Below are 12723 nucleotides of genomic sequence, written 5' to 3' on the forward strand. Positions count from 1 at the left end.
GAAGTCAAATATGGAGGCTGGTGAGGTGTCCCGAGCTTCAGGACCTATTATCATTGAGAACTTGAAGCCCAAGGGTCTGGGAAACCTGTGTCTGCCCCAGGCTTGATTAAGGTGAGTTTTGGAAGATATCATGCTCTGTGCTATAAACTGTAGCCTGGGAAGTCTGAAACGGACTTACAAGATCTGGGGGATCATGACAAGCAGTATAGCTGAACTACCTTGGAAACTCCTTGTAACTGTCCAGGGAAAATGGCTTTTTATAAATTTTAGCATAGGATGCAGAATATTAGCATCATCTAGTTCATTGTGACATCAAAAAAAAAAAAAAAAGTGTTTGAATTCAACTGAGAACGACACCAAGTATTGAAAGAATTCAATTTCCATGAACCTGAAATCCTTTTAGGCAAATTCTCTGGTTAAGTTTCCTTTAAAATACTGCTTTTCCTTTTTAATATTAATGGTTATAAGTTTTGTGTAAGTCGCTACAGGATAAAATAAGTCTTCCTTCCTGATTAATTACTCTATTTGAAAGCCTTAGTTTAGCAGAAGTGCTAGGTGTCTGTTTCAGTTAGGCACTAGTAGTAATGTATTGTTAATTTGCTTGACACTGTTTTGATATTTACTATCTAAATCTACAGATAAACCCATTAATAACATAAAAGAAACATAGTTTGAAATATTTTATCAAGTGCTACTCTACAAAACTAATCACATTTAAAGTAAAAAAATAAAGTTGATTTAAATGAAACTACAAAAAATTAGTCCTTTTTCCCTTCTCTATATGATAGTTTTATATCACTAATTTGAGAGGAGTTAGTCTCAAATTAAGCCAGTATTTAAGAAGAACCAGGAGATGTGTGCATAATACAGCAGGAACCCCATATCCTGCAGGGGAAGCAGAGCAAGGCTTTTTGATCTGGTGACAAGGAAATGAACAGCTTTCCACAGTCTTTTCAGTCCAAAAGGTAGAGGTAGAGAAAATAAAGTAAGGAATGACAGATGCCTAAAAGAAGCTTGGTTCAATCTAGAAAAGCCAATTCCAATGTCTAACACTCTACAAAATAACTTTTCATCCTAGGATATTCAGTGATACACAGGGAGCAATCCATTGTGTGAAAAGCAATTTGTGTTATGGCAAAGTAGCACAAGTATGATGATTTGCAAGGGAAAGAAAAAACCAAAGCACAACCTCCCTCTCCGTCACTGTCCCCTCTCACCCTGTTTTTTCTACCATTCCTCATCACTAGAAAGAAGGTTATTTGGGGAATTTACCCTACTCAGACTCCTGTTGAATCTTAAAAAGCCTCTGCATTGCTTTCTGTTCTTAAAGAACTGGAAGAAAATAGCTTATAATTGCTTACACTCTTGAGTGTTTCCTCCATAACAGAGGAACCAATCAACAATTAGATGAAGTGGAAGTAGTCTTTGAAGGTATCCAAAGAAAGATTCCATTTACCTAAGACCCGTTCTTAAAACTTCAGTAGTCAATTTCAGGTGCTAAAAATGTATTTGAAAAGAGTTCATCTAGGCTTTCAAGATTCTCTAAAAATCTGGAAATAGATCAACGAGTCTGTATTTTTTCAGTGAACAGGATACATATATAGTTATTTATATTGGGTTCGTGTGGCGGGGCATTTGGTAGCGGGGTAGGGGCGGCAGATCTGTCTGCTGCTGGAAGCTGCTGGAAGCTTCCCCGGCTGGGAGCCGGACCCGCCTCTGGGAGAACAGATTCCAGAGGGGAAACCTGCCGGGAGTCGGGGGATCGGGATGGGAGAGGAACCCCTGTGCAGATCCCGAGGGCAGGGAGGAAGGAGGGGATGCCCCTGCAGCCCGTGGGGAGACCAGGCGGCAGGCTGTGTCCCCCCAGCCCACAGAGGGGAGCGGGGGAGCGGAGGCCCCACAAGATGGCTGCCACTCCATGGGAAAGCCCACACCGGAGCAGTCTGGGACTGAAGGACCGCGGCCCGTGGGAGGGACTCACATTGGAGAAGTTCGTGGAGGACTGTCTCCCGTGGGACGGACCCCACGGTGGAGCAGGGGAAGAGTCCTCCCCCTGAGGAGGAAGGAGCAGCAGAGACAAGGTGTGACGGACTGACCCCAACCCCCATTCCCCGTCCCCCTGCGCCGCCGGGGTGGAGAAGGTGGAGAAAATCAGGAGTGGAGTTGAGCTTGGAAAGGAGAGAGGGGTGGGGGGAAGGGGTGCTAAGGTGTGGGTTTTACTCATTATCCTGCTCTGACTTGACTGGTAGTAAATTAAATTAATTTATTTTTTTCCCAAGTTAAGTCTGTTTTGCCTGTGACCATAAGTGGTGAGTGATCCCTCCCTGTCCTTGTTTTGGCCCATGAGCCTTTCCTTATATTCCCTCCTCCCCAACCCAGCTGGGGGGAGGAGGGAGCAAGCAGCTGCGTAGTGCTTAAATGCCAGCTGGGGCTAAACCGTGGCATTATTGCATGGGATATATAAAATATATTACACCAACCTGCATATAATTTTGTATTTGTCATTCAGGGGCAGAAAGATTTTATTTTAAATGGAGGAAGATGTCTTTGTGCAGAACAAATAATCACTGATCATAGTTCTTTCTAATAAGCTCAGAATGTCAGTGTTAGAAAGCTTTCTGCTGACAAGAAACTCTCTTCTTTTTCTAAGGATAAGGTTGAATTTGGTTTGCATTCAGATTTCTTGCTTAAGCTTTCAAAGGGTTAGTAGCTAAGACGAGAAAAAAACATGGGCTGCTGGATATTTTAATCTTCAAAGTGTCCTTACTGTCTTCCTATAATTCTGTCATAATTTCTACTATAAATACTATCTTTCAAGGTTTACTACATCAGTTATTTTCAAAACAGAGACTTGGCCTGAAGATTGTCAGCTCTGAAAGAACTAATGGAATGTTAATTAAAAACAAAAAGCAAACAGTGTATGATGCATGACTATACTATCAGAACATTTGAAACAGGAAATAAAGTGCAGCAATAGTCACTGTTTTGTCAAGAAAAGTTACGGAGAATTGACCTCCTGCATATTTAAACTGACTGATTTTTTTTTTCTTTTTTTTCTCTTCCCCTTTATCAGTCGTCCAGATCTTATGCAAGTGTATTTTTTATGGAAATGTCTCTTCCCAATCCTAAATCATATTTTCATGCCTCACAATTTAAATGTATAGCAGTGTGGACAATGGGGAAAAACATATCTGGACTCAGCTCCACAGCAACCTGTACCAATATTAACTTCCCTCCGGGTCTTCTGTGGCTTTACAGAGCTTACTTACAGGAAGGGTGTTTGCACAATCAAGGGGGCAATTGCAGATACAGCATTTAGAGGAGTATTTGGGTTGCACTCTCACTCCCTCATTGGCTCATCACCTGGAGCAAATAGGGTCCTGAGGAGATAATGGGGGAGATGGAGACATTGTTGTCTTATTCTAGTCTGCAAAGTGAGACGAGAACACAAAGTAAGGCGAGAACACAAGGTGTAGCTGCCTATGCTCCATCTACAAGAAGTCTGCTGCTGCTGGATAACTGCTTCATGCACAACTCTTGTTCACAAATGAAGCACAACAATATATGGTTTCAGCAAAGCAGATAAGACATGTTCTCAAACGAAAATAATCAATAACTGCACTGACATAATAAGTGATTTGTAGACATCCAGAAGTAGATTAGCAGTGATATATTTCATGATTTATGTCTGCAAGCACTTAACCTAGAAGGACTTGATAGTAACTTTTGAGAGTTACACTAGCAAGCAAATTGTTGCTCAGTAGTAGTAAATACAGGACAAAGACTTCCTAATAGCATCGTTTAATCAAAAGAAATCCCTGCAACTTGTCCACTACCTACTTGCTAATAGGTTGGCAACTAACAGAAATGTTTTCTTCTTATCAGTTGTTTATATTTCAACCAGCTGCTTTTTAAACTCCAGAAATTAATTTTCCATTTGTGCAAAGATATGTAAATCCAGCTATATGATCAAGAATGGGAACAGAGCACATGCGTATACATACTGAAAGTGGAGAAAATAAGTGAGTTTTATATTTCCATTTACATTTTGTTTTCATAGAAAGTGGGTATTTAAGGTATACTGAAGGGAAGAGAAGTTACTGTTCTATCATCTTTTAATGTAAGGAAATGATAAATCCAATAAATTTTTAAGACAATCATTAAGACATTTAAAGATATTGCAAAAAAAACCCAAAAGAAATTTGAAAAAGTTTTAGGCACATATCCAAAAAAGTTAACTAAGGAATAGAGTCACTCTAGACTTATTTTTTACAGAAAGTGATTTAAATTTAAAATCGGAATTGTTCTCTGGAGATACCTAACTCTCTTTTGTGAACATAGGGAAGTGTAAATGAGCTAGACTCTTAAATTAAGTACATCAACTGGTGCTCAATTAAGGCAAGATGAACGTTGACTAAGCTGCCTGGTTTATTTCTTCTTGCTTTCTTTTCACTGAACAGTCTGTCTGAGTTTCACAAGGGAAATTTTCTCTTTGATTCACTGAGGAATGTCATGATCTTGATTCACTGTGTACTCTCCACCTCAAACAGTTCTCGTATTACATTAGCTGTTCATTGTTGTACAAGGGTTTGAGCAAAAAGGCAGGAGAAAGTGAAACCGTAAAGGACTTCCAGCTGATGACTCTTCACTTCTTAAAGACTGATCCAAAATTGCAACATTACATATTGTTCTCTATTGCATGTTATTTTATAGATTTCAGCTGACTTTGCAGGGTTTTTTTCTGTTCCTAGTGATCTTGCTAAATATGGTCTCGTGACAAGTGTCTTTCAAAATATGTCTTGTCAGAACTAAATAGACATTGAAAAGCTTTGATTCAATAATAACTTCTGAAATAGTCTACACCCCCAAAACTCTTTGATGAAGAGGAACAGCCAGCATTTAATTTTATAATTGAAACTGCTTATCATTTGCTTAGAGTAAACGCATTCAGAATTTACTATATAAATCCTTCTGCTTATAACAAGAATTCACTGAGGCCATAGGATTTTCATTTTGTATAACATCCAGACTGGTAAGCAGCAATAAATATATGGATAGATAGATAGGTAAATAAATAAACAAATTCAGGCAGAATATCCTATTTCTTAGGCAATAGTTTGGGATATATTTGACACACTGAGTACCTTTTTATAATAATGGTCTGTGATGGATTGACCTTGGCCAGCTGCCACACAGACACCCAACTGCTCTCCCACTCCCCCTCCTCAACAGGAAAAAGGTAAGAAAAGACAATGAAAATATTTATGGGTCAGGATAGACAGGGAGTTCACTTACCAATTACCATCATGGGCAAACCAGACTCAACTCAGGGAAAATTAATGTAATTTATTGCCAGTTAAAATAGAGTAGGATGGTGAGAAAGAAAGACAGACACCCCCCCCACCCCAAAGCATCTTCTCCCCTACCCCATCCCTTCTTTTCCCAGGCTGAACTTCATACTGTCATTCCTGGCTCCTCTACCTCCCTCACCTGAGGGGGGATAGGGAATGGGGGTTGTGGTCAGTCCATAACAGCTCCTCTCTGCTGCTCCTTCCTCCTGACACTTTTCCTCTGCTCCAGCATGGGTCCTCTCCTTCTTGGGTTTATCCTTCAGGATAAACCTGCTCCAGCATGGGCTTTCCACAGGCTGCGGTTACCTCAGGGCGTATCCACCCGCTCCAGTGTGGGATTCTTGATTGGTTGTAGTGTGGATATCTGCTCCAGCATGGTCTCTCTATGGGCAACAGGGAAATACCTGCTCTGTAGTCTGCTGCAGGGGCTGCAGGGGAATCTCTGCTCCAGCACATGCAGCACTGCCTCGTCCTTCTACTCTGACCTTGGTCTGCAGAACTTTCTCATCATCTACAGTATCTTTTGGATAACCTGTTAACTAAACATCAGTTTCATTTTTATGAATACCTTGCTAGGAACCCTCTGCCCTCCCTTCCCATCCAACAACCAAAAAAACACACTGAATGGATTTTCTGTGAATGTCAGGGTATCCTCAGCCTTGCCATGTTATTTGTGTAATCATGCTGTATCTTTACTAACTGCGATCCCAAGTGGGGTCTTGAGAATCAACTTTACCTAAATGTAAGAACCCTAAAGTCCAAAAAAAGTACCTAAATATCAACCTGCAAGTGGGATCCTTGTGTATATACTCTTTTCTTGTTTTTCCTCCTTTTTTAAAGATGTTCCTAAATGCTTCCTATTAATGAAAAAGATTTGCTTGGAGTTTGAAGTACCTAACTTAATTTATCACTTCTCTTAAAAATATTCTGCATGAACAGTGAACCCGGTTTTCAACTTTTTGGGTATCTGTAAAGAGCTGTGAATTGTAAAGCATCACTGCTTTTTAACAGGAGTCAGGCTGAGAGTGGTTGTAATCTATAGGAACTCATGCTTCAAACTACATTAATACCAGTCCAAGAACTAGGTGCCTAGCTTGCCTAGGAACATATAATCAGTAAGGGTTCAATACAACCTAGATACATGTCACAGATGTTCTCTCCCATCAGAAAAACCAGCAGGAATGGTGATGTCATCACTACCTCATCCTAGGGCAAGGAAACCTCCCTCCCTAAACTGTCTTTGTTACCTTAATGCTAAGTTAAGACTCCTTCAACGTGTCCTGTGGATTTTAACATCGGAGGTAATATTTGTACTTTATTTGCTTGCTACATTCAAGTTTGATATTGAATTATCAGAAGCCAGTTTGCTCAGACCACCAGTGTCCTATGAGGTATGCACTACACTTTTAGAAGAGCAGGAGATTAAATGAGAGTACCTCACTGGTTTTGGTACATTTGTGCTCACTTTTCTTAAAACATACCACAATACACCACAGATTTCACTAATCATCTAGACTGCAATTGCAGCCATAAACCTAATTTTCTGCCATGGTCAGGGCTTACCCTGATAAGGCACTGAGACGCTGGCACTCATCCAGGGCAAGCAGCAGAGTAGACATCATCAGCATGGCTATGCAGTGAAAACACCATAGTTGCTGTGAAGTCAAGGTGTATCAGGACATTGTGCATGTGTTTGTGTGTGTCTGTATAGACTTTTATATATATAAACAACTTTTGAATAAAATCCTCTGCATTTAAAAAGTCTTTCTATACTGGTGTCAGAACTCTCAGGTATTATAATCATATTGATTTTAAATTATTAATAAAGTTAAATAAGTAAATAAATGTCTGTGGGACTGAAATCTAATTCACCATAATAGAGAAGTGCAGAATTTTTTTTCTGTTAATTTTCAGCTTGTTTTAATGTCAGCAGTGAAACTCAACTTATTCAAATTTGTCTTCAAAACTGATGTAAACTTTGGGATAGCTTCATAGCTCATTATACTTTGTGCTAATTTATGGAAAGTAAAATGCAAACTAGGTTTCATACCTTTCTGTTTTCATATTCTTAACAAGGATCGCAATTATTATTGTGGGCAGACTGAATAGATTTCATATGTGTATCCCTATTAAGTGTTTCTTCAAAAATAGGATTAATCTCAAGTATGGCTTTGTTATTTAGTTAGTTTTATTCAAAATGGATTCCCTGGGGCATTTTAATGAGAACAAAATGTGCAGGGAGCCACATACACAAGCTGATGCACAAATATTTTAAAATTAGATGCAATTACTGTTAGGCACTTTTACTTGGCTTAGTTTTTTTCTATCATCTAAAAGGAAGTCAGAAAACACACTATTTATTTATAAATTCATATCTACAGAAAATCTTCATCAGATGACCTTAAATAACTACTAGTTAAATAACCAGGGAAAAAAAAATCTTGAGAAAAACATCTCTTCAAAGCAATAAAAAATAAAACTAATTTAAATGTTTCTGATCAATATAAATCTTGCTTCCATTGTGTTTCTATTTTCATCAGGCAAATGAGGTTTAACTGAACTATGTTCCCAATCGGCCAAGGCCAATTTCTAGCAACTGCACTCTTGTCCCTAACCAGTGTTAAATGGCTCAGGCTAGGAGATCAATACGAAGAAGTTTCATATTGTTGGCATCCATAAGTGATTTAACAATAGAAAAATTGACAGTGAAGTAGATTGAAAACTGTGAGACCTGCTAGGCTCAGACAGTTGCGATCAACAGCATCAAGTCCAGCTGGACCCCAGTCACTACTGATGTGTCCCAAGGGTCAATACTGTGTCCAGCACTGTTTAACATCTTCATTAATGACCTGGTCGACAGGACAAAGTGCACCCTCAGAAAGTTTGCAGGCACTACAAAACTCAGTATAGATACACCAGATGGGTGTGTTTCCATTTAGAGGGACCTGGACAGGCTGGAGAAATAAGCCAACAAGAATCTCATGAAGTTCAACAACAGAAAATGCGAAGTCCTGTTCTTGGAGAAGAATAATACATATGCACATATATTACTCACTCAAAGCTAGTCACAGAGTTTCTTATATATAAAAACAGCTGGTTTATTTAAATCATGAACCAATCTGTTGAAATCGTCTAATGAAACTACACAGCTGAAGAATGTGAGAAAGTGAGACTGCAATCTTAGAATCACAGAATCATAGAATGGTTTGGGTTGGAAGGGACGTTTAAAAATCATCTAGTCTAACTGCCCTGCAGTAACATCTTCCACTAGATCAGGTTACTCAAAGCCCCATTCAACCTGACCTTAAACATTTCCAATGATGGGGCATCTACAAGTTCTCTGGGCAACCTATTCCAGTGCCTCACCATCCTCATCGTAAAAAATTTCTTCCTTATGTCCAATCTAAACCTATCCTCTTTCAGTTTAAAACCACTGCCCCTTGTCCTGTCACTACAAACCCTGATAAAAAGTCTTTCACCATCTTTCTTTTAAGCTCCCTTTAAGTATTGAAAGGCCATAACAAGGTCTCCCCAGAGCATCCTCTTCTCCAGGCTGAAAAAATGAAATTTACTGTACGTACTATATATATATATATATATATATATATATATATATATATATATAGTTTGTAGTAATCACAGCAGCTTTTTAGGAAGAAATAATCTGCTTGAATTGAGTAAACAAACATGAATTGTAATAAAAAGTAATTAAACAGAATTTCAAAAGCAGCAAAAATGTTAGCTACTGTCCATTGGGAAAAGCACTAAGCAAAGCATAACTAAAAGATTTAGTTGAATGTTCTTTTCAGTCTGAGTTTTATAATACACTGAAAATAACCTTCTTAACAGAATGTGATATACATAGCTTAACAAAATTTCTGTGCTTTTAATTAACACATAGGCAAACTTGATAACTATTTCAGTATTCTTTTTCAATAATAGTTCAAAAAGAACTGGATCTGGCCTAAGGACAATATGAATGAAATAATAGAAATATATTAGGCAATTTAGCATCTGTGGGCACTGGAAAGAAACAGTTATGAGAATATGATCATGAAGATGACAAAGGCAGTAGAAGCTTGCTCTACAATATCAGAAAAAAATTGTATGCACTGCTACATATATAGGCAAATAACATACACATGGTTTTATAGCCAAGTGCTACTAATAATTTATTTAAGTGACTGAAGCTATATTCAGTTATGTCAATTGAACCCTACAATTTCGGTTTACAGACTACAAACAGTCTTTGGGCGTGGTAATTTTGAATTTTAATCACACTGTCTCCTTAAAATATATCCCTTATTTCCAGTTTCAGTTTACCTGTTTTCATGTCAAACCATTAGAACTTTCTTCACCACATGTTAAAAAACCTTGTAGTTTTATGTTAGTATATGTTCTCAAGGGTACTTGGTAGATAAGGTAAAATCATTGCAATTAAAATGTGGGTTTTTTTCAGTTTCTGCAATAGAAAACAGAAAGGAAAAAGAAAACATGAAAGAGAGAAAGAAAAAGTTAATTTACTTTAAGGAGCTATGTTGAGTGAAAAGTTTCATAATTTAAATCAAGATTTAAAAATCTGAATTATTGTAAAGATTGTAGAATGGATTTGGTTGTGTTTTGTTCTGCTGTTACTATCACCTTGACTGATTTCAGAAGAGCTTAATTCAAGACATACCTACCAATATACTTGTGAATTTGAAAGTCACCCTTTCTAAAGACAGGACAAATTTCAAACAATTCAGTAGAGAATAATGGACCATTACTTCCTCATAAACTTGCTAATTACAAAAGAACTGAGATCTATAGCTACCATACATGATGTACTGTCAAAACGATGGGTTTGACTTTGATATCACCTCATAGAAGACAGAAACTTTTTGTCTATATATTTAAATTATTACCCAGGTGCTGTATTTCTTTTAGTAAAAACTTAGCAGTTTCTAGCCTTGGGGAAGAGAATGAGCTATCCAGAGCTTAGTTTTTATATTTCACTTTAATCAGCACAAATGCACAGCATGAACATCTGAAACAATGTGAGCTCATTATCTCTTATTATTCATATCAAGCATTTTTTGCATCTGTATTTCTCAGTGTGTTACTGTAACTACTTGTAATCGAAAATCTCTATATGTGAAATCTATAAACATATGGAAAGTATCAATTTCAATGTTTGGTTTGAATATGAGTACGCCTTTGATCCCTCCCTATACTCTCTTCCCCAGGAAAGCCCTGTGCTGCTTAGTATGAATCAGTAAGTTCTTTACACATTTCAAAATAGGTGTAGTTGAAGAACCAGCGTCAACTGCTTGTTTAAAGCCACATGCTTTCATATAATTACTATAAACTCCTATTTCAGTTCTATGAAATCCAGTTATTTTCACAATTGTATCAGGAATACACAATGAAATTATTTTAAAAAAAAACACGTCGGTATATGTGCTAAAGAGAATGGATATAAGGAAATGAGAATATACCACTGCAGAGGCTTTATGACTCATGTTTGTTATGCACTGCAGTATCTTGTATGTTCTGGAACCAGAAAGCTGGTCTGCGCTCTCCTCTCACTATGGAAGGGATGAGTGGTATCGCCTGTTGCCCTGGTAAGTCTGCCCCCAAGAGAGACCCGGGCACCCTCCTGGCTCTACTCTTCGGCAGTCAGTTTTGCCAGTAGCGGACTTCATTCTGACCTGTGGAAACATTGTACTAGGAAATAGGAGAGTCATACTTCCCAATGAACCTTAAATTTTCTATCTTTTGTCAACTATCATGAACTCCTGAGCGGTAATATGTTAGGGATGATCTTAGCCAATCTCTATGCTTCAGATCCAGTGTTTTTTAAGTCTTTTTTAATTATATGGAATGAAAGAAAACATCTGAAGAGAAAAGACATCTCCACACATCCTTATCCGGCTGGAAGAAAGAATACACAAATTGTGTACAGGGTCTATAAACAGAAAGCTTTGGAAGCTAAGGAAAATATCTCCTTTCACATAATCATTGAGTAGAAATGTATGTTTAGCTACTGTCCCCTATCCCTCACTGCAGCATGGACATTAACAGCCAGCCTCTTGTCTTGTTTACAACTGGGTAATACAGATATTAGCAATTCAGATACAATTACTGTAAAAGAAAAATTAACCTGTGATATTTTTTTTACTAATCATCACAACTTCAAGTTCTAAAAATCATTTAATTGAAATGTCATTGAATTGAATGCCAAAATTTTGTGGGTTGATTACAATAACCCTTTATATTTCCAAACAGGTATATTTTGCTGTTTAACACACTAGAGGACTGTGATAATTATCTCAATACTACAACACTTAATAATTACATGATACTGCATGATATTATCTTCAGTGTGTGTTTTAACATTGAAGATATAACATATATAATCAATTTGATTTATTTTACAATCCCTTTCTCAATAATAAATATTTTCAACTGCTTTATCACTCTTGAACATTTATACTGTATGATACTTATCATTTGCACATAATGTGAGATATATGTATACTTACTTATATACAGATATAAAATGAAGTGAAATTTAAAATACTTTTGGATTATGTATTTAATTGAATTTCATTAACATGATTCAATAGTCAAATGGATGTTTTAAGTTTTCTTTAATTTGTTTCTTGATCCATAAGTTTCAGATTCTGAAGCTTCTTGGTTATAAGCTGTTGATTTTGGGCATTCTGTAACATTAAACCTTCCACATTTTATCTCTAGTTATTCAGAGATAGCGCAGCTCTACAAGAAAATGAGTATCAGGCTGAAATAACTTGGAGTGTCAGTTTAAACAGCGAGTTGAAACTCAAATATCAATTACAGAAGTTCAGCATCATAAACTGTATGAAAGAGATGTAATTAATTGAAATAGTTTTAGTTCAGTATTCTGTTTCAGTTTATCACAGAATGGAGAACCTGATTTCTGCTTAATTCTAGTTAGGATATACTACATTATCAGAAATACCCCCCCCCCCCCGCCCAATATCCTCAAAAAGTAGAAAATAGAAGAATTATTAAAAGCCTATCACATTTCTTTCCCAAAAATGTGTGAAATGTATCTGCATGATGTGCCAGTTCTTCAGAAGAAAGAATAGGAAGCAGTCCTGTGGTTTATCTCTGCTATACTTGATTTCAGTCAGAAGTTGAAGGAAACAGACACTGGGAGAAGCCAGCAACCCATAGAGGAACCAAGTGAACTGGAAAGTTTTAGTTCTTCACCATTATGCATATACAAAATGTAACCAGAAAAAACTACTACTCAGTCATACACACAAACAGAGCATAAAATCCATCCGAACAGATGATTATTTTCCTGGTATATGGGTGCTGCGTAGCAGAGGAATTGAACAGGTGA

The sequence above is a fragment of the Haliaeetus albicilla genome, chromosome 15 (genome assembly GCF_947461875.1).
Source record: "Haliaeetus albicilla chromosome 15, bHalAlb1.1, whole genome shotgun sequence".
In the NCBI taxonomy this organism is placed as follows: Eukaryota; Metazoa; Chordata; class Aves; order Accipitriformes; family Accipitridae; genus Haliaeetus; species Haliaeetus albicilla.